Here is a 22,773-nt window from a genome sequence, read left to right as displayed (position 1 = left end):
AGGGGGAAGACCCGCCGCTGCCCAGTTAACTGCCTGATTAGCACTTGATGTGGTGGGCCTTCCCAAAAAGAGATGATGCGGGGCTCTCGCCAGCTCTCCAGCTGGCGGTTAGACCCCCCACTGTTGCCTACGTTAAATTCCGTCGACAGTTAGGTAAAGGGGATAAAAATCAATGAAGGATGTTCAATAAATACACACAATGATGCACTCTGCCAAAGCCTGGAGCTCCGGAACTCTGCATATCCAAACAATAACCTTTCTTTACTGACATAACCATTCAGGAGATTCGTGGCTAACTTTTTGCCAATCAAGGCCCAGTTTTTTTTCAACTGAACACCCTTCTATTTGTTGTCAAGCACAGTGTTGGCACTGCCAACATTTGCCAGGTGTCCATATCAGGAATTTGGGGATGGAGATCATTGGGTCTCAATTGGATTCTCTGCACAGCAGATAGAAAATTCAGCAGGCATACTGACCGCTGTGCCTGAATTCCTGAGTGTTTCCACAGTGTGAAGGTCCTGGCTGAAAATTACACATTTATTTACATTTATTGCCCTGCTATTTCCTTCCCTTTTCCCATCTCAATGATCCCTGGTTGGGTATGGTTTTACCAGTGCCAAGAGCTACTGCTAGTTGCTATTTACAGCACTGGCGACATCGCCTTCATAAATGATAGAAGCACTCCTGTAGCTTTGCAAATTGTAGGCTGCTCTGTTTATTGTGGAAAGGAAAGTCTGCAGTTTTCTATCAGGGAGGCAAGCGATAATTCTTTTGTAGTTGAACATAAAAATGAGTAGCATCTAGAATATTCCCTTTACCACGAAGCAACAGATGCTCATTGATCACTGCAGATGTTTATGGAGCTCCCATGTTGGTTCGAGGTCAACATGTGTATCAATGCTAGCTTGTGTCCAACAGTGGAACTGTAAACAACTAAAGCCTATCCCCAGTCATCTGTTATTTAGTTCTTCTTTTATTTAAAAGAAACTGTTTTCGATTTGTGAAAAAGAAGAATCCAACTCAAAAAGATATCATTTTTAGGAAATGTGAGAAGATAAGATGTGTTGTGTGGCTAAATTAAAATTCAATACTTAAATAGAAATTATACACTGATGCTTCATTCGTGTTTTCCAATTGTTCACTGTTACTGAGTTGAGTGTGATAAAATTGTTAGCTGGAAGTAGATGGGGAAGGAACATTTTGTATTGTGTATTCCTCAGGTGAGGTCATGGAGGTGCAATCTCATGAATGAAGAATACGAATATATCCAGTGTGATATAAACGTGATGTTCTAAACCAAGGGATCTACCACAGTGTAGCCCAGTTCTGCTGTAACTCTACAGAAGGGCTGTAAATTAGGATATGATGGCCAGGCAGGACTGGAAATTCCCACCCAAAGTCAATGAACGTTTAGCTGCATTTCCAAATTTTCCATCCTGCCCACGAGGTGTCCTGCTGCAGGCGGGATGGGAAAATCCCAGCAAATGTACCTGTTTGACCTTGAAACGACAGAGCCTTCCACTGCTCCAAGCATGATCAGGCAAAGTAGTGAGGAGGTGGATGTGGGGAGGGAGATGTGTGGAGAGGTTGGGGTTATCAGCACTGGAAATCCTAGATTCCCACCATATCAAGGATCCAGCGGACCCTTGGTAGCTAATGCACAGATTTGGATGGTACATAACTCCTGCTCTATTGGCAGAAGGGGAGCCCAACCTGAGGGCCCAGGCATGAGTTGTAGCTGGAGGCCAGTATGTAGGCGTACTTTTATCTGGTGTCAACCCCTTTGAACAAAGGGGATCATAGGGCCACTGGTGCTGATTTCAGTGGGAGAGTGGATTGCCCCATTTAGAACCCCAACCTGGCATATAAATTAATGGACCTCCTCTTGGCCTTGTGAACTTTGGCAGGGTCAGCACCGGAGGTCACAGGCTGGCATGCACGTCCTAACACTCATCGCATGCAGTGCCTGCCGATATTCAGCCCCCAAGACTAGGAGAAGATCCCTCTGCAGCTAAGTCATAAACCTTCTTTTATACATCCATTTCATTTTACTACAGATATGGCACAGAGGATATCATCCCCCTCTATTCCCAATCTGTTGCAAACTAGCAGTGTCAAAACACAAAATATGGCAACAAGGGATGCCTGTGAAACAGTTGGAAGTATACAAAATTCTCCCTTAGGTAGATCACAAGAACAACACTAATATAGCAGATGGTGCTTTCATCAATGTGCACCAGACTCTACAACACACGTAGTGCACTGGCAGGCAATGAAATAGAAATCATTCCTACATATATTTTAAGTTTAATTTCAATCAGGTTTGTCTGTCTTGTTATCGTCAAGTGGATATGATTTTGTGCCATGTTTCATAAACTGTTACATTTAGATGCTTGGTTTTACTTCTATTACTGTTGGGTCCAAATGTCACAAGCGCCTTTTAATCTGAATCAAAGAAATTACATCAGATTCCTGTCATGAGAATTAGAATTCAGGAGGCTTTTTATCAGAACTGCTGCAGCATTAGTAGACACCAGAGAGTCATAGAATGATACAGTGCCAGAAAGAGGCCGTTTGGCCCATTTGTATTCACTCTTACCCTCCTCCAACTTTCCAATTGGTTTTCTCCTCTCCTGAAAGCAGCGACTCAGATAAGAGGACGTTTCCATAAGTTGGAGCAGCTCTCTCATAAATCTCCAAACTAAACATGGCGGGAGGGTGAGGTCACTCTGGGTTGATAAAAGCAAAACGCTGAGGATGCCGGAAATCTGAAATAAAAACAGAAAATGCCGGAAAAACTCAGCAGTTCCGGCGGAGAGAGAAACAGAGTTAATGTTTTGAGCCTGTATGACTTTTCTTCAGAACTCCAGGTTGTACCCTGTAATCTTTCCCCTCTTTCTCTCTCCGAGTTGGAATATCTTGTTCTTGTATGTCAATTTGTCTAGCAACCTGGTTGCCAACCGACAGAATGTAAAGTGACAGGCAAGTAATGAGCAGCTCTATGACCTAACTTATTGGGAGCTTTCTAGTCCCAAGATACGCTTCATATTTTAACTGCTTGATGAAGATTGGTTGAGGCTATTTCACTTTACTTCAGGGAAATATATATATATTTATAGGTTTAAACTGTTTTAAAATTTGTCCTATATGCATGTAATGCCATGTATTAATCAATTGGCAATTACCAGATGTATGCAAGTTTACTTTATGTGCATTGGTGCAAAACTGCTGAATCTTCCTTTGAAAGAGAAAACAGAAACCATCGAATGAACTTAATGCCTCCTGGAGGTGGTTTTGAAGGCGCGGGGAATTTATTTGGGTGGAATGGTGGGGTGTGGGGACCCCCTGCGTTCCCGTCCCCACACAATTAAGTCTGGGGCAGAAAGGCCCGTTGACAACCTTCTGACTTGGATGCTAACTGAGGCTTTTAAGGGGAAAACTGATGCCCATCTAAGGGCCTCATCCCACTGCTGCTGGTACTCAACCAACGATGGGCAGGGGAATCGCTACACAGGAAGCCCGGAAAGGGGAGACCCTCGTTCAAAGACACTCAGTGCCTGATGAAAGGATGCAACATCAGAAAGGGGGGCGGGGGGGACACAGAAAGCCACCCTTCTGCTGTTGCCTCTGCCTCCCTCCCTCTCCTGCAACCCACCCATCCGGCCCTCACCTACCTTTTAGCCTAGCGTCCCTTCTTGATCCTGGGCCTCTAGTGGGTGCAGCTGCCACCGCTCCTGTGGGATGAGAATTCTGCCCTGGAGTCCTTAATCCCGGGGAAGGCCCGACACTGACCACTTAAGTGTCAGATGGCTACTTAATACAGCATGCCTTCCCCAATGGAGGCGACGCGAGTCTCCTGCTGCTTCTTCAGCCAGCAGGCGAGACACATGTCACAAATATTAAATTCCGCCCCGAGGCACTGGATAGGTCAGATCACCAATCTGAACTAGGAATGGACATTGCTTCATTAAGACTGCCACATGACCATAAGCTCTTAAACTGGCATGAACTCGCAGCTCATTAAATGGTTGGAGCATTAGTAAACCTGATGTTGAATAGTAAAAACAGAAAATGCAGGAAATATTCAGTAGGGCAGACAGCATCTGTGAAGAGAAACAGTTAACGTTTCGAGTTGGATCAACCTTAAAACTCTGGCTCTGTTTCTCTCTCCACAAATGCTGCCTGACCTGCTGAGCGTTTCCAGCCTGTTCTGTTTCTTCCAGATTTCCAGAATCCACTGCATTTTGCTTTTCGATTGATGTTTAATAATGCTGCATCCCCACGACCAACAGAAAAGACACGGTTTTGGAAGACAACCTTCCTCGTTACTTTTTGATTACATGTATTTCAAATTCAAAGATAGCATTTTCCACAGCTGTGTTTTGGCAGGAATCAATATTAAATTGGTAGTAAATTCTGAAATTGCCACCTGAAACAAAAATGGTCAAACACTGACCAAAATTTTTGTCCTTTTTTTCTCTTCCTCCTCCATAGGTGCTCACTCTTCTCAGGGGCACCATCTCCCATACCTCAATCCAGTGACCATTCTTCAAATATGAGCCCAGAAAGTGAGTGTCGAGGAACCAATCAACCATGAAAGGCTTCACAACTAAACCTATTCCTGTACTGCCATGCATCTACATGTGTCTATTTTCCAGAAGCAATCACTGGATAGTGATCAGAAGCAAGAAGCCCTGGCTGATTTTGTTCCCCACTTCTCACCACGGTGGTGCTGTGGCTAATTACATCATTGCAATTGTTGCTTTGTGTTTCGATCAGCAACCTTGGCACGGACCTGGACTTTATGGTCTGAGCGATTAGTGTTAAAAAAACAAACCATAGGCCTAATTATTTTTAGTTTTTCCTTAAAATAACATTCTCTGCTATTGCAATTGATTTTTGAAAAAATCCTGATGGACATTTGTGGTTTCCTATTTTTCCGCAACCATTCCCTTTCAGGGATTTCTGCCTCTGGCCTGTTTTGAATCACATATTTGTGGAATTTTCAAAAGATTGTGGGTTATAAAAGGAGCCAGAAGTCAGGAAGCAGTTCTCTACAGACCTTCTGTCTGTACACTGCATGCTATTCTTGAGGATCTTTCAAGAGACTGGCTTCAAAATGTCTTATGGCTATTAGAATTCGTCAGCGTCATATGCCACAGACCATCTTTTCTGGCACCATTATTTGAACTTGGGCCAAACTGACAGGAAGCCTCTCCACTGTTAATAAAAATCTTACAGGAAGTGTATCTGGGCAGATTTAACCCAGTTTCGAGCAGGCTTAATTAATTCAAAGCGCAAAAATCATCCCTAATTAGGCACCGACTGCCACTAAGTTAAGTTTCGTTCAGAGAACCCACATGAACTGTTGTAGTTTGAGCTAGAAAGTCAAATGGAGGAAAGGATAGTCTTTTTGAAATTAGGGCTAGTTGAACTTAATACTGCATCGGTTATCACTGATTCAGGAGCACCAAAAAAAAAAAGGCCTTTGCGCTAACATCCCTCACTTTGACATTCTCCCCATTCTCTCAAAACAGAGGTGTGCAAACATAAAAGGTTTCATGCTTTCACGCTGCTATTTCTTGTAAGGTTGAGTGCATCGCCCCGGGTGTCATTAGTCAGCAAACGGCAAAGATTTTATAAATATTGTTGTACCTGGTCGTCATCTTGATGGGGGTTGATAAGGGCTAATGTGTTGTGGTTCCTTCATCCAGGGATCTAACATTAATGGTGTTGGTTAATCTGACCGTGGTCTTCACCTCCTGTGCCCCAGCAAGTTGTAAACATTGATCATAGATGGCAGCTGCTGTACGTGTTACTCTACTTTGCCTAAAATGTGCTAATTGAATAATTGCTGCATTGCCGATGATGTAATTGGTTAAATAGCCTGCCTCAAGGCCCTGTTGTAGATCAAGCAAAAGCTTTATTCTGTAGCAGTTTATCAGTTTAGCAAAAGTGTTTTGGAATGGATTTACAGTGAGTCCCATTCAATCTGGTTCAAAATGTGACCAATCCTGATGTACCTCACTATTGGAGATAAAGGCAACTCTACATATTTGAGCTGGCTTGTGATCAGCTTCATTACTTTTGATCGTAATTCTCGCTCCTAACTGTTCTCTGTGTTGACAGCTGTAGGTTGAATCCAACTTTGCCTCTGAAAATCTCTACTCAACTAAAGGCAGAATCTAACCTGCCTATTGGCATCGGGCATGTCCGGTGGTGTGAGCAGATGATACAGCAAGAAGGCCAAAAATCAGTTGCACGACATCGTGAAACCAGTTTGCAATTGTCCGCTCTGCCCGTCAATGACGGGCCGCATTTCCCACCACCGGACATTGGGAACTTAATTGTAATATATCTGCATATCATTATAAGCCCAGCTTGCCAGAATCATCCCCCCCCTCCCCCCACGCTGGACCATCCAAGCAAGCACGCTGATGTGTTTCACAACTGTACACAAGCTACTGTGCACCTAGTGAGCTGCACTTTGCTCGGGTCTTCGAGGTTTGTTCGCCTATCTTGCTTCGGGCAGCACTTGCGGTCATCAGCACCAAGATTTGCAGACAGCACCACATCACTTTTACGGGGGCTCACGGGCAGGTCTCTGCAGAGAAAACCAGTGTCTCTCTGTAACATGGGCATTCCCAATATAGTCCATCAGCCAACTGAGGCACTTGCTGAACCCTCGTATGACATTTGGTAAAATTTATTCTGTTTTTAAGCCCTGTTTTTAAATGCCTCCCCCTTCCAAGCTCTTCAGACCTTCAAAATGAGTTGACAATTCTCCTCGTCTTTGTAAGTGTTGCCGGACATCTTCATAAGCGGTGCAAATTTTCCATGGCTGTTATACAAGTCTGCACAAATCTCCAAGCATATAGATTTCTCATCACACCAGTTCTCGCTTCCTCTGCTACATGTCAGTTCATTATCTTCCCCATCTGCACCTCCACGCTGGCTCTGTGCAGCTGTTTCTTTCCTTCCGAGTTCCCTCACAATTGCATTTTACATTTATGCTCCTTCCTCAGTGTCATCTCTCCCTTTCTCGCTCAACTGTGTTTGCACTTGTTCTTGCTCCTGCTCATTTCCAGTTCTCTCCCTTACTCTCTTCTTCCTTCTCAGTTGAATGCTGCCACAAAGATATCCTGGGTTGAATGGGTTTGAACTCCTTAGTCATATACTCAAGCCTTATTAAGAATTGTGCATCTGGGAACCTTTTGTCTTGGTTTTTTTTTTAATCACTTCATTGGGGTTTGAACTCCAGAAATAGTGTTGCATTTTCAGCAAGTTATCAGGAAACTATAATCAAAGTAGTTCCATAAAAGGAGGAGCTCTTGTCACACAATCTTTCATAGGATCCAAGGGACAATAAGGCATGTAAGTGAAGAATTACATGATGTTTGACAAGACGAGTTAAAACCAATGAGTGGGGTTTGTTATACTGTGTACCTAATACAATATTCCATGGTACAAGATGAAAGATGGTACATCGGGGAGATTATCAGGCATCATTATATGGCCAGTAATATATGCAAGCCTCACCACAACTAACTGATAATTATAATGAGGAGATTGTTTTACACAATAAAATTCAGTATGGAGCCAGGCAAGGACATTGCAGCCAGTTTTCAGCGTAGGGATAGCACAATCAATGGCAATCAATATCTCCTTCTCATTTAACTTTGATTGCCTTTGGCTTTGTTAAGTTTACTATGGGGATTACATGCAGCATCAGCCTAGGTGCTGCCCACACTATGGACCAGATGGATGACTGATTATGGTCAGAATAGCCAGCACATTCATGTTCTTTCCTATGGAATAGTGATAGCAGCATAACATGGCTTCCCAATTTGATTGCACTGTTGCTTTACCAAAGGGAGAAGAGAGAAGAGGGAGCATAGGTCATTGATGGCATCCATGTGACCATCCTATAGCCATATGTCAGCTTGTGGCTATATATGAAGCCGATAGATTGTGTTGCAGCGATCGAATATGTGAAGATTTTTGAAGAGAGTGTGTCAAGAATTGGGAGTTGTAACATGAATGTGTATTGTACTGAGGAATGAGCATGCAGCACACAATCACAGAATTGTTACAGCACAAAAGGAGCGCCAGCTCTCTGTAGGAGAAATTTACCTGGTGTCACTCCCCTGCCTTTTCCCTGTAGCCCCGCACATTCTTTATTTTCAGATAACAATTCAATTACCTCTTGAATGCCTCGTTTGAACCTGTCTCCACCACACTCCCAGGCAATGCATTTCAGATCCTAACCACTCACTGCGTGAAACAATTTTTCCTCATGTTGTCATTGCTTCTTTTGCCAATTACCTGAAATCTGTGCCCTCTTGATCTCAAACCTTCCAACAATGGAAACATTTTTTCCCTATCTACTCTGTCGAGACAATTCAAGATTTTGAACACCTCGTTCAAACCTCCTCTCAATCTTCCCTTCTCCAAGGAAACAGTCCCAATCTATTTACGTAACTGCAGTTTCTCACCTCTGGGAACATTCTCGTGATTCCTTTATCCACTTTAATGCCTTCCCATCCTTCCTAAAGTGTGGTCCCCAGAACTGGACGCAATCCTCCAGTTGAGGCTGAACCAGTGCTCTATACAGGTTTAATTGAACTTCCTTGCTCTTGTACTCTATATGCCCCTATTGATAAAAGCCTAAGGTGCTGTATTCTTTATTAACTGCTCTCTCAACATGTCCTGCGACCTTCAGTGATTTATGCACATATACACCCAGATCCCTCTGCTCCTGCACCTCCTTTAGAATTGTACCCTTCACTCTCCACGTTCTTCCTACCAAATAAATCACTTCACACTTCTCTATGTTAAATTTTATCTGCCACTCGTCCATCCACTCCACCAACCTATGTTCTTTTGAAGTTCCATACTATCCGCCTCACAGTTCACAATACTTCCAAGTTTAGTATCATCTGAAAATTTTGAAATTGTGCCCTCTACACCAAGGTCTAGATCATTAATGTATATCAGCACGAGCAAGGGTCCCAATATGGACTCCTGGGGAACTCGACAACAAATCTCGCTCCAGTGTGAAAAACATCCATTAACCACTACTCTCGGTTTCCTGTCAGTCAGCTAATTTTGTATCCCTGTTGCTACTGTCCCTTTTATTCCATGAGCTATAACTTTCCCCACAAGTCTTTGTGCAGCTTTTTATCAAATGCCTTCTGGAAGTCCATGAATACCATGCCCTTCCTTAATTAACCTGCATTTGCCCTAATGACTATTAATTTTGTCTCGAGTTATCGCTTCTGGAAGTTTCCCCACCACTGTCCTGTAATTGCTGGGCTTATCTTTAGACCTTATTTGAACAAGGGTTTGTAATCCTCCAATACTCTGGCACCACGCCTGAGTCTAAGGAAGACTGGAAAATCATGGCCACTCTCATTTCCCTCAGAATCCTTGGATGCATCCAATCTGACCCTGGTGCCTTATCAACTTTAATTATAAATAGCCTATCCAATACCTCCTCCTTATCAAATTTAAACCCTTGAAGTGTCTGAATTAGCCTCTTTTTCACCATGACCTGGGCAGCATTTTCTTCCATGGTAAAGTCGGATGCAACATATTCATTTAATAGCTCAGCCATGCCCCCTGCCTCCATGCCTAAATCCTCTAATTGGCCCCACTCCTCCTTTTACCACATTTTTACTGTTTATGTGCTGTGGTAATCTGAGGTGCAATACACCTTTAAGAGAATGTGAGCAGATTGACCACGTGACTGTATTACCCAATTGCTGTATAGCGTGGACTACAATGTTAAGGGGTAGTTTAGAATAGGGTCTGGTTGGAGAAGCACATGTATTAGTGCTCTGTTACTTGTGTTAATAAACAGCATGTCCTTCAACTTACATTGGTCTCTGCGTCTGTAGTATCTTGTTTGCCAACTCACTGACCAGTAGATAGGCATGCACCTGTGTTCGCTGAGCAAAGTGACTTGACAGAAGGAACATAACACATGCCTTAGGAAGTACTTTTGGATTCCCTTTTATATTAACTGCTAGTCTCTTTTCATGCTCTGTCTTTGCTTCTCTTATACGCTTTTTCACTTTCCTTTGAACCTTTTATATTCATCCTAATCCTCAGTTGTATTGTCCACTTGATATCTGTTATAAGCACACTTTTTCTTCTTCATCTAAATCTTTTTTGTCATCCAAGGATCTCTGGATTTGTTTATGGGAATATGCCTTGTCTGTGCTCAATCCATCTCCATTGTTCAGATAATGTTTCACTTGCAACATTTGATTCCAATTGACCTGGGCCAGGCCCATTCTCACCCATTGAAGTCGGCTTTCCACCTGTTAATTATTCTTGCTTGGATAGTTCCTTGTCCATTTCCACAACCAACCTAAACTTTAGGCCACAATGATCACAATCCACTAATTGTTCCTGTACGGACGCTTGATCCACTTGGCCCAGCTCATTCCCAAGAACAAGGTCCAGAAGTGCCTCCTTTCTCATTGAACTGGACACATATTGCTGTAAAAAAATAAAATTTGCATGAAAAATAATCAAAAAGCTGTAAGGCTGTATGATGGCTTGGGTTTTTTTTCATTCTTTCACAGGATGTGGGTGTCGCTGGCTAGGCCAGCATTTGTTGTCCATCCCTAATTGCCCTTGAGAAGGTGGTGGTGAGCAGCCTTCTTGAACCCCTGCAGTCCGAGTGGTGTAGGTACACCCACAGTGTTGTTAGGGAGGAAGTTCCAGGATTTAGTCCCAGGAGCAGAGAAGGAATGGCGATATATTTCCAAGTCATGTGTAGCTTGGAGGAGAACTTGCAGGTGCTGCTGTTCCCATGCATCTGCTGCCCTTGTCCTTCTAGATGGTAGTGGCCATGGGTTTGGAAGGTGCTGTCGAAGGAGCCTTGGTGAGTTGCTGCAGTGCATCTTGTAGGTGGCATGCACTCTGCCACTCTGCATCAGTGATGAAGGGAGTGAATGTTTAAGGTGTTGGATGGGTTGCCAATCGAGCAGACTGCTTTGTCCTGGATGGTGTCCAGGTTCTTGAGTGATGTCGGAGCTGCACTCATCCAAGCAATTGGAGAGTATTCTATCATACTCCTGACTTGTGCCTTGTAGATAGTGGAAAACCTTGGGGAGTCAGGAGGTAAGCTATTGGGATGGACCAACAATAAATGAGCAACAGGTTGACTGGCAACACTACGCGGCATGGATACATGGAGTATCAACCTGGTAAATAACTGATGCATAGTCTTCTTTTGTTTGCGTTGATTTCAGAGTTGTATAGCTCAGGTATGTGGATAAATTTTGAGATTTACTGGACCATTGATTATTTATTGTAACAGTATTTTAGCAAAATTGAAAACTAAAAGAAATAAAAATAAGCCATTAGAAACTAAAAATTGCTTCAACTTTACATGGAAGGAATCGTACAATCATGTGGTCAAAATGGGAAATTTGCGCCATGAAGTAGAAAGTCCAAATTGTTTGTGCGAGGCTATGTTGTATCAATGTTTGCTGAAAATCTATTAAAAATTTGACGGAAAAAGACCACTGTCACAATAAGTCCAGATTTCCTAATAAGTCTTGGCATACAGTGTCCCAAACTTCTTGTTGATCTCAAAGCTGGTCGCACCATCTAAAATGTTATTCACTCTCTCGATTTTATTCACTCTCGCATCTAACTTTAACGTCGCTGGCAATTTCCAAAGATGAGTCCAATTATATTTTATTTGACAGGCTGTGGAATGGTGAATGACACTGACATTGCATAATTAATTCCATCACATTTTCTAATTTGGGACCCCAGAAACGAAACAACTTGAGCTGGGTGACCTTTGGCGAGCACTGCTACTTTAGGGCTTGTACTGTTAATGTTGACAGCACCGTGTTTAAACATGTCAGAAGGGGATCAAATGTAACTCTTTACTTCCCTGCCTTGTTCCTACCTGAAAGTAGCCTCAATGAGGCAGCGCAGTAGAATCACATCACCATTTTCAAGGTAATCCGATATGCCTTTGAGGTTCTGACACCAATTTCTGCAAGAGTCACTGTCTTTTCCATGCTCTTGTGGCAGGGAGCAAAATTAATAGTCAGCACTCACAAGGAAGCGCTGCTACATTGTCGATAATGCAAACCAGTCCATCAATAGCGTTTCAGAATTGGAACAGGTAAGTGACACTTTCATTAAAAATACTGCTTAATTACCTCAGCCTTATGTTGTCTCTCACGTTGGGCTGGAAAACTAAGGGTCAGCCATGCCTGGCAGTTTTCGCCCCAGTCCTGCATCTGATGTTTAATTTGAAAGTCACCATTTAATGTGTTAATCTCTTTACCTTTTGTAGTCGAGCATTTCTTCATGAGTTGCAAAAAATTGCATAATATTCACAACTACTGGGATTTGTGCAAAGCGATTGTAGCCGAATGGAGATATTTTATGATTATTTATAAAATGTTTCTGTTTAAAAGGACTGACTTAATAAAATGTGTTGCATTTAAAAAGTGATTAAATGGGCTCGTGTCTGCTGCACCACTAGATGGCTCAAGATGCCAGTTTTCTGCAATATTTCAGCACTTCAGACACTTTAACACATAAGAATTTCATGGCTTAGGATCATAGAGGGTCATAGAGGTCTACAGCACAGAATCTATCCTTAGAGGAAAGCTTCCTGGTAATAGCATTTCTCATTTCTTTAAGGATCTAACATAATCAGTTGCAAGCACCCAATGAATATCTTTTCAAAGTAAACTAGCCATTTCAATGTGTCATGCCATGTGAAGGCATGTCATATTATGAACTTTCAGTCAATACTTCTAAAAATTGGACACAGACAAGGTGTTAAGATGGCTACTGCAAATCATGTGACTTTTGGCACTTGAACTACAGGCAGTATTTGGTTTCTGCTGAATACCTAAATAAACATGAACAGAGGTTAGGGTACCACACTGTCATCTGTGGAATTCACACATCTTATTGTTTAAGGATGGGCCAACACCTAAAGACCATGGAATTTCCAGACTGCCTGTCCCCATGGGCAGAATTTTTCACTGAGCAGGCGGGCATGTGCCCAACCTGCTTGAGCGTAAAATGACACATGATGATGTCGGGCAAGCGTCCCGACGTCATCGCGCCCTTGCACGATATTTTGCTCGGTGGGTGCGCGTAGGAGTCAGAACTGCACCCGTCATCAATTAACAGGCCAGTTAAGGCCCTTGACAACCCAATTGATAGCGATTTAACATTGCCCGTGCGATTTTTCACTCATATCATGGGCAGGCAGGCCACAATTTGCAAAACCTCATCCATGGGAAGGATAACAAGGGCCAGCAAAATTGTCAATGTGGGTAGTGAGGAGTTTTGGAGATAACTTGCTGCTGGTGGCTTATTGGTACTTGTCAGCTTAATCTCTGATCGAGGTTTCACTCTTAGCATTTCCAGCCTTCACTTCTGGACTCAATGGTGTCTTCCAGGCCCCCTGAGGATTCGGACTGTGTGGACCTTTCCAGGTATCAGGCAGCCTTCCTTTACCCTGGTAATGGGGATTGTGGTCTCCGCTGGAGGCACCTCCTCTGAGGAGGAAGAGAGGGGCAGAAGGGAGAGGAGGCCAGGTGTCCCAGTGCAGCTTCCAGGGGAGGGGCCTGTGGGAGGAGAGGCACAGGCACAAGGGGCGCAGGGCCAACAGGATGTCCGAGGTCGAAGGGGCCACAGAAGACGCCACTATCCTGCTGCCAGGGTTTACAGGCAGCGATGCAGCTACCTCAATGTGTCTGAGGTGCAATGCTGAAGGAGGCTCTGCCTCTCCAGGTAGACCATTAACTTCATTTGTCAGGTGATCAGGCCTGAGCTCAGCTCCGACAGTGTGGGTGGACACCCTAGGCTCTGAAGGTCACAGTGGCCCTCAACTTCTATGATCCAGCTCTTTCCAGGGGTCAGTGGGGGATCTGTGTGGAGTCTCCCAATCAGCTGTCCACAATTGCTTCAAGCTGCTGACAGGAGCTCTGTTCATGCGGGTATTGACTCTCCTTCGTTCCCGTACGGACAAGGCCAGCCAGGCTGAGCCAGAGGCTTTGCAGCGATTCCTGGGTTCCCCCGTGACCAGGGTGGCAATAACTGCACTCATGTCCCATCAAGATGCCAGCGGATGAGCCGGGTGCCTTCGTCAACAGGAAGGAATTCCATTCCATGAACGTGCAGTTAGACCACTGGATGCAGATTCTGCAAGTCTGTGCAAGGTACCCTGGCAACTCCCATGACGTGTATATCCTGAGACACTCCCAGATGCCGAGGCTCTTCAGTGCTCTAGCCCGGCTGGATGGATGGCTTTTGGGTAATAAGGGCTATCCCTTGAAAAGGTGGCTCATGACGCCTCTCCGCCACCCAAGAACAGACGGGGAGCAATTGTACAACAGGGGCCATGGCTCCACAATTGCGGTGGTAGAGAGAACCATAGGTCTTCTCAAGATGCGCTTCCAATGCCTGGACCTTTCAGGGGGTGCACTGCAATACCCCCCTGAGTGGGTGTCACTGATCGTGGTTGCACACTGCGCTCTCCACAATCTGGCACTGGCAAGAGGAGACCCACTGGAGGAAGAGGATCTTGACGAAGCTGCACAGGGCACAGATGATGAATCCAGTAGTGAGTCTGAGGATGCGTACGGTGAGGAGAATGCTGAGGGTGTGGAGGCAGACCTCAGTAACCTCCAGGGAGACAGGGACACCAGGAATGCCTTGATCCAACACTCCTTCAGCTAGGTTGCCAAATAAGAACTACCACCTCATGCCAGGGCTGCCGCCTCCATTGTGGATTGTAGAAATGACCCTTTCCTTGGCCCCCAAGATACACTTAGTACATGTGCAATAAAGTTTCGAGCCACCTACGTCCAGCATTACACGCTGGCCTACCCTGCACCTACAAAACAAATGAAGCATACTCAGGCCAATAATACAAAAATGAATGTAATTTTATGTTGGAACTCACATAGTCTTGAATGGAAAAAAACCTTTGTTGGTAGTCGCACCATTAAAAAATGAAAAACAAAATGGGGGAACAAAAGATCATCCGTGACCAGTCCCTCTTGTGCTTAAGATGCTTCAAAATTACGTTTACGGGTGCAATGTCTAGGTGCTCCCCCAGTGCTGGCACCGGCATTGGAGACAGCCTGCTTACTCTGCTGTTTTGTTGGCCTGAATGACCTTGGCGGCCATCCTGTGGCCAGTGGAGCCCGTGCTGGCCCCACCTGGGAGGGAGTGGCCAGTGCCATGGCTGGCATCTCCCCAGTCATCGCAGCCTCATCAGATGTGATAGTCACTGGCAGAGAGGTGGAGGTACTGCTGCTGTCATCTGGAGCGCCCTGAGAGGAGCCCTCAGAGATGACAGGCAGCTCGTACGCCAATGTGAGATTGCTATGGACATCCCTGCTCACCATTGATGGAGGGACACCTAGCTGGGATACAGGGTGCCCCATCCATCTCACACATGGCCATTGACTAGCTGAAGTCAGTGCCTGTGTGAAGGCTTGCAGGTCCGAGTGTAACCCCGGGAACCCCTGATTCTGCTCCTGGAGCAGTTTCTCCATGAGAGTCGCCACTGTCTCGTTACGCTCGGCCATGAGGGTCAACGCAGTGCTCACACTCCGCAGAGACTCCTCCACAACAGACACCATGGTACGCATACCCTCTTGGATCTCCACCAGATCTTCCCGCACACCCAGTGGATGTCCAGCATCTGCTGCCTAATGGACGTCTCCAGAGGCTCATCATCAACCTTCAGTTGCGCATTGTTCTGGTCTTCAGCAGCCCTCTGACTGCTGGCACCCTGGGCACGCTCTGCCTCTGCCTACACCTCAAGTGAGTGTGAAATGCACTTAACAATGTGCACCGAGATACTAACCACCAAACTAACGCCCAGCGAGGTGCTGGTGTCTGCACTGGTGTCTGCTTCAGAAAGTGGGTGTGACGCAGGTGCTTGGGGAGCATGGTGTTCCTCCAGGGTCGGGGTGGCCCTTCAGGGTCCAGAGAGCAAATGCTGCTGGTGAACGTAAAAGGCAGAACGAGGACATGTCATTAGTTAAAGTCATCACACTGTCACTGTGCATGCCTGGCACCCTGGTGAGACAATGGAGATCTGCATCATGGTGCCCTCGTCTTTCAATGATCAATGGGGACTCCAGGTTTGAAGCTCACATCAGTGAAGAGATTACACTAGAATGGTTGCACAAGCCAAAATCCCCACCTCAGTGCACTGCACTCTTACCTTCATCTCCGGCCTCACCGTGGCCACTTGACCAGGGTGCATGGCACCTCTCAAGCTTCAAGGCCTCCTGCTCATACCTGGAGAGGATGAGGGGGTGCGGTGATCCTCCGCCAGTCCGTGACCTCTCAATATTGTTATGGGATGCTTTCTCCTGAAAGGATAGAGGAGCATTGATTAGTCCACTCTCTATCTGCAGCGCCATCACAGCCTGGCCAACTCCACCTGAGGAGCACCTTGCATCGCACATCCGGGTCGTGGCCCTCGAGCGGTAAGGCACTCAGTCCCAGCAGCCAGATCTCACCCCCTTGGCCAGCTCCGGCGTGATAGACAGTTGGCACTCAGACTCAAACACCCCTGAGCTCCACGAGGGGACGGCCAGCCCAAAACAATTTAACACACTGACTCATGCCAACACAAGGGTACTCACCCTTCCTGAGTGTAGCAGATCATTGAAGCATTCCCGGAACTACGTCCAGGTAGGCTGTCCCACGTTGTGGCTGCTCACCCGAGCTGCCACCTCCTCCATGCCCTCTTTGTGAGGTGTGCCATCCTCCTCCTCCAATCTCTGCGGACAAGGGTGTCCCTCCTGACAGCCACCACCTCCAGGAGGGCAGCGAGGTGCTCGCCGGAAAAATGAGGGGGGGGCCGAGTGCCCACCCGACCTGCCCTCCAGCCTGGCATTTGCTGCCGCACTCGAGTCCATCTTTACAATGGCAGACAGACATCCTTCCCTGGCAGCTTTACTGGGGCTGCCTGGTCCATTCTTACACCAGGTCCCTGCCCCCACTCGGCCCTTCCAGACCAGTGACAAGCCGCGTTTCACACTGGGCGGGCCTTAATTGGCCCGCCAGCATGAAATCACAGTCTGGCCCCAATCACGTGCAGTGGCCGGCTTCCCATCCGCTTACCCCCGCCAAGCCCGCCTGACACGGGCAAAATTCTGCCCCATGTTTCAACCTGGACAAAAGGGAAGATCAAAACTCAATGGCCGCTAACAACTTCCCACTGTACCACAATAGCCTACCCCCTCCAAACAAGACTGGATGGGCCTCAGAAGTGTTAACCTAGTGGTTATATGATGGAAGCTGGTTTCATGGACTGTACCCTTATTACCCCAGGACCCCAGCAGATCATCAGAACATTCGGTCATCAGCCAGTCTGAGAACTAAACTGTGAAACTAACTGAAAGTCATCAAGTAGCCAAAGTATCTAACTTGTTCCAGTTTCAAAGTTCACCCAAGAACCAACCTCCTAGATATTTGACTGCGAGAAGCTTCACAGCCTGCTGCTACCTTTGCTTTACAAGACCCTCATTTCAAATTTAAATAATCAAATCCGTTCAAGAAATCACAGGCCTGCCACATGGGACATCGGAAATCATAGGTTGGAGACTAAGTAAATGTAATCTGTAAAAGTGCACTCTCTTTATATGTATCCAATCTTTGTATATGCGTGTGTGTGTGTGTGTGTAATGTTGCATTAATCCAGGGTAAATGTGAGAGAATAAATAACCTTCTTTATTTTAAACTTACAAAGACTTGCTCCTGAATCATTTTAGTGGAATATCCACTGCAAGGGTAGGAAAAGACATCCTTCTTTAATTCAAAACATACTGATTACAGACAGTAAGAGACCATATACATTCTATCTGTGACAGATAGAACAAATCAAAAGCATTGGTCTATGAAAATTCTCTCTCTGATTGGGGGACATATTTTTCTCTCTCAGAATTCCAGTGAAAGATGTGGGGTCAGTTTTCTTTGGTACAAAAAAGACAAAGGGTGGGTAGAGCACATCTGCCACCCACTTGGCATTGATGTCTTGTGCCCACCATTCTGGATCATCCTGGAACCTCCAGGGGTTAAAGATGAATCCCCTGGACACTGCTGCGAGAGTTCTAGGAGAAAAAAATTATAGGAGCATTAAAAAGTGTGTTTTCCCATTTTCTTTGAACACTTTTGAGTTATTACTTATTAACGCATTGGAGATGGGAGGAAGAAAAGGCTGTTTAACTGGAAGTCAACATCACCCAGTTGGATAATGAAGATTCTGTTACCTTTCCAGTTAGAACATGAAAGCATGAGAAAGAGGAGCAGGAATCAGCCATATCACCTCGAGCCTGTTCCGACATTCAAGGCGTATCTTCTACCTCATCCCTACTTCCACCTTACCCCCAAATCCCTGGGTTCTCAGTATTCAAAAATAGTGGTGCATCACAAAGACGACCATTTTGGGCAACTGGTGGCGAAATCATGGAGGTGGGATGGTTGGAGGCATGAGGTCATGTGGTGAGATCTCCTGTCCATCCACAGTTGGCAACACAATTTGAAGCCTGGGCTTTGTTTGCATCGATCCACTGGGCTGTGCACATCAAGCTCACTTTAATGTGACTTGCTGGTTTGGAAAGGCAGGGAATTGACTAACTCTTATGTGGAGTTGGGCAGTAGATCGGGTCTGTGGATTGTGGTGATCCCAGAGACTCCAATTGCAATTTTGAAGTTCAAGTGAACTTAGTGTGCACATGTTCCACCCATTTGTAGCAGGTATTGACCAGCATAACCTATAGTATTTTAAATAGACTTATGGGGAGTGTTAAAAAACTTCCCAAAACTCTACAACCGTATATTTTTCTAAGGCCACAAGGAGCTACACGCGTTTCACAAAAATACTCCAGGCCATTGCTGATTTCGAAAGGATTATTGGATTATTTGGGAAATAGAGATTCACCTGAGCTGTCCCATTGATTGTAGGCAGCACAGAAGCAGTGGAATAAAGAGTTACATTTGATTCCCTTCCGACATGCTAAAACTGTTCTGTTAAAATCAACTGTAAGAGACAAAATCAACAATGCTTGCAAAAAAAAAAAAATCACCTTCTAAAATCATGATTTTTCAGTCCCAAACCAGAAAATGTGATCATGTAATGTTTGTTATATTCACCATCACGCCGTCAAACAAAATATAATTGGGCTCAATGTTAGAGGTTCCAAACAACATCAGCTAGGATTTTCCATCCCCAATGCTTCTATGAACTCTGAAAGTGACACTTGGCATCCAGTATCAAAAACTGTTATTCATGCTGAGACTGAAAACCTAACAAGTAAAGATGGTAGTCCCACCGCTATAAATAACGTATGTTTTGCACGACTCATTTCTCACTTACATTTGTTTCTGTCTGTTAATGCTGGAAAAAATTGGATCCCTTTAGCAGATGCTTAATTAAACTTTAGAAAAAAAGCAACTAAAAGTAATTAAGAAGAGGAAAAACAATAAAGGAAATAAAATTCAGATAGACTAGCTCCAATTAATCCTGTAATTCCAGTAATTTATGGGCCTGCCAGAGATGTATTAGAGAAAGAGTTTAGCAAAACCTCAATAGTTTTTAACATAATTATTTTGATCTTCCCATGTAAGAACTCAATTTATAAAATAATTTAGTCTATTGTTTCTAGCTTCAAAAGCAAACTGAATAGCTGCAACAGGAAATCATAACAGTAAAGGCAAAATATTAAAATAGCATTTTAAGACTAAAGTTGTGACCTTTGCTTATGTGGTTCTAATCGTGAAGTTCAGCCAGAGGTTTGGTCACACATGAATTCCAGCCCTAGGGACAGTAAGTTTTTGCAGTTTTCCTTTAAAGGCTAACAAATACAACATCTAAAATTCATTTTGCTATTTGTCACAAATGGCATCTGTGTAAAGTGACGAGCATAGGAAGTTAAATTAGTTTAGACATCAGCAAATGAAACACAAAATAAGCAGTTGTTTCAGCCCAGAATGTAATATTTCCCCATTGTTTCCTTCACTACCCTCAGTGCAGATTTGCTGTTCACTGTAGTGAAGATGCCATTACCTGAAGTCCTCTGATATAATTTTACCTCAGCATCAAAGTATAGTTGTTTCTCGTCTGCCTTCTCTTCTATCGCTTTCCTTCAAGTCTTCTTTCTTTCAATTAATTTTCTACATTTCCTGTATGTCTAACATCCAACCCCTTAGTCAATCGTTTTATTGTTCCTGAAAGGTTTGATTGTTTCCCAGCTGTTAGTTCAGGTACTCAAGCTCTTTATTATGCTGTTCTCAAGCAGCAACCAGAAGACTCTAAGACCCAACTTGTGCACACAGCAAAAAAAAATCTTCCCACGTTCCTCGAAGCTTCCCTACAGCTTGCTGCTCAGGACTCTCTGATCTGTGATGGCCCCATTAATAGTTTCTTGTGGGAGCCCTGTGTCTGGGAGCACCATCATTGTTTGTTTAGGAAATTAAAACATGCAACCAGAAACAGTCATTTGTCTTATTATCATTGGAACACCAGGCCTGTGCCTATTGTTTGTGTTGGGCATGCTCCACCTATATGAAAAGCCCTTGAAATCCCTTGGCAAGCTAAAAGAGGCTGGAAACCTGGTGTCATGGATTTCTACCCTCGCTTTTTTCTCACCTTTTTTGATTTAATAAATATGTGGGGAAAGAGTCAGAAAAACTGTTCCTGCTGAGCCCAAAAGCTTAAGGGAACTCAATTTACACATCAGTATATAGTAGAGGAGGAACAGTGGTAGAGATAGAGGGAAAATAACTATAACAATTGTGTTGAGGACAAAGATAACTTAATACAGAGGAACTAGAATATGAAAAAGTTTAATCCCAACAATCTGCCCCATTTTGATAATTATGAACCCTACATACTTTCTCACTATTCCTCTATCTTTCGGATGAAGCATTAAATGTTAAACATTTGCACCCCCTCAGATGGATGTAAAAGACCTGACAACAGTACTTTGAAAGAGAGCAGCGGAGTTATCTCCCGTGTCCTGGCCAATATTCATCGTTCAATCAACATCACAATCATTATCTATTAAAGATTATCTGGTTATTATCACATTGCTGTTTGTGGGAGTTTGCTGGACACAATTTGGCTGCCTCTTTTCCAACAGAACAATGTTAATTATGTGTCAAAAATACCTCATTGGCAGGAAAACACTTTGCAATGTCCAGTAGTCATGAAAGGTGCTATAAAACTGCCAGTCTTTCTTTTCTTTTTCCATCCTTTTGTTTCTGTGGAATCATTGGCCAATTTCTCCTGAATATAAAAAAAGGAATGCTTGCCACATTTTGTGGAAAGATTCAGCTTCTGAACTCTTTATCTTCCATGGTGCACCTCTTCTACAGAGGGAAAAAAAGGACACAAAGTGGTAACAATTCTTTTTTTTCCTGCCGTTGAATATTTGCATTACATCTAATAATACTGACTTTGAAAATTCGAGAGAGAGTTCCCAGTCTTGGGCCATAACTGCAGAATTATACTGGAGTAAAGAAACCTCAGTTTCTCTGTTTCTGCTTACCTCCCACTTTCACCTTGTTGATCTCAACAACGCCCACCCCGAACCCAAGCCTGGGGTCAGCTCCTCTTCTCTCAACACTTATAGCCTTCTGGATGTGACACTTAGTTCAACAATTTCAGGCCATAACCACTGCTCCAGGTCTTTTTCAGAGAGCAGATGCTGGTAATGATTCTGCTGTTGCGCCATTTACCCTTTCTCTCTGGACCCATCTTTTATTTCTTGCCTCATTATTGCGCCCCTTTGCTTTTACCCATCACCTTCTTTGTCATGTAATCTTTCTTGCATTTCACCTTACCAGAGATCTTCCCTTTCATCCTTCTCCCCCTCTCCCTTTGCCTTGCCTCTGTATTTGCTTAAGAGCTATTGCATCTCTAACTTTTCGCTGTTCCGACAAAAGGTCACCAACCTGAGACATTAACTGTTTCTCCCTCCACAGATGCCGCCCGAGCAAATGCTGAGCATTCCCAGCATTTTCTGTTCTTGTCTCTCAATAGCTGAATGATGAACGAGTGCCTTTTCCTTTGTGTGAATGAGTAGTTGATTGCGTTTGTTAATTGTTGATTTTGTGAAAATAAAAATGCCATTTAATAAGAGATTAGTTTGCAGGAATTTGAGAGTATTTACCGGGTAAAACTCATCAACTGATCATAAAGTCCATTCTACAAAGCAACCACCTGCAAAAGCTGATAGCAGTTGCAAGGATTTAGTAATTCACAGGTTTCACTGTACATTGATATTTCATAACATTTATGTTAAATATAAGAAAAATTGTTAAATTGGGTGGCCTCAGAAATTTTAAAGTCACCAAAATAAAATTCCCACTGACTCACCCACTTCAGTTTAAAGGGATTTGTTGTTTGGATACGTAGTGGTGTTTTCGACACACTAGAAACTCTGGCTGAACACATTTGGATATTTCAATTATTTTATTTTTTGTGAAGAGAGGGTAGCTTTAATGAGTGTAGGGACATCATCATTGCAAGTGATTAGAAAGAAGGTAGTACTGAAAGGAAACTGATGTGACTGTGTGAGTTCCTTAAAATCTCACTGTGTGGGCTAAATCCTTGTTATTTCTTTATTCCAGGCCAAAAACTGGGCGTATCTTAGAATCTGTTGTTTGAGATGAAGTAAATGCAAATGCAGCAAACTTAACATTGTTATGAAGAAAGATTGACACAGTTCCACACAAAGCCTTTCA

General features: G+C 44.1%; 2 long non-coding RNA genes across 2 annotated transcripts in view; one reads left to right on the top strand and one right to left on the bottom strand.

Annotated features, from left to right (window-relative positions):
* The window catches only part of LOC144696353 (uncharacterized), a 112,420-nt gene extending 106,196 nt beyond the window's left edge, over positions 1-6,224 (top strand). Inside the window, exons 2-3 of the long non-coding RNA XR_013580151.1 lie at positions 4,495-4,568; positions 6,130-6,224. This is a non-coding gene — a long non-coding RNA (uncharacterized LOC144696353). The remainder of the gene's footprint in view (positions 1-4,494; positions 4,569-6,129) is intronic.
* The window catches only part of LOC144696354 (uncharacterized), a 68,863-nt gene extending 48,712 nt beyond the window's left edge, over positions 1-20,151 (bottom strand). The window contains exon 1 of the long non-coding RNA XR_013580152.1: positions 20,093-20,151. This is a non-coding gene — a long non-coding RNA (uncharacterized LOC144696354). The remainder of the gene's footprint in view (positions 1-20,092) is intronic.
* Between the last annotated feature and the right edge of the window lie 2,622 nt (positions 20,152-22,773).

The sequence above is a fragment of the Cetorhinus maximus genome, chromosome 22 (genome assembly GCF_964194155.1).
Source record: "Cetorhinus maximus chromosome 22, sCetMax3.hap1.1, whole genome shotgun sequence".
NCBI lineage: Eukaryota > Metazoa > Chordata > Chondrichthyes > Lamniformes > Cetorhinidae > Cetorhinus > Cetorhinus maximus.
This window is presented reverse-complemented; position numbering and strand designations above follow the sequence as displayed.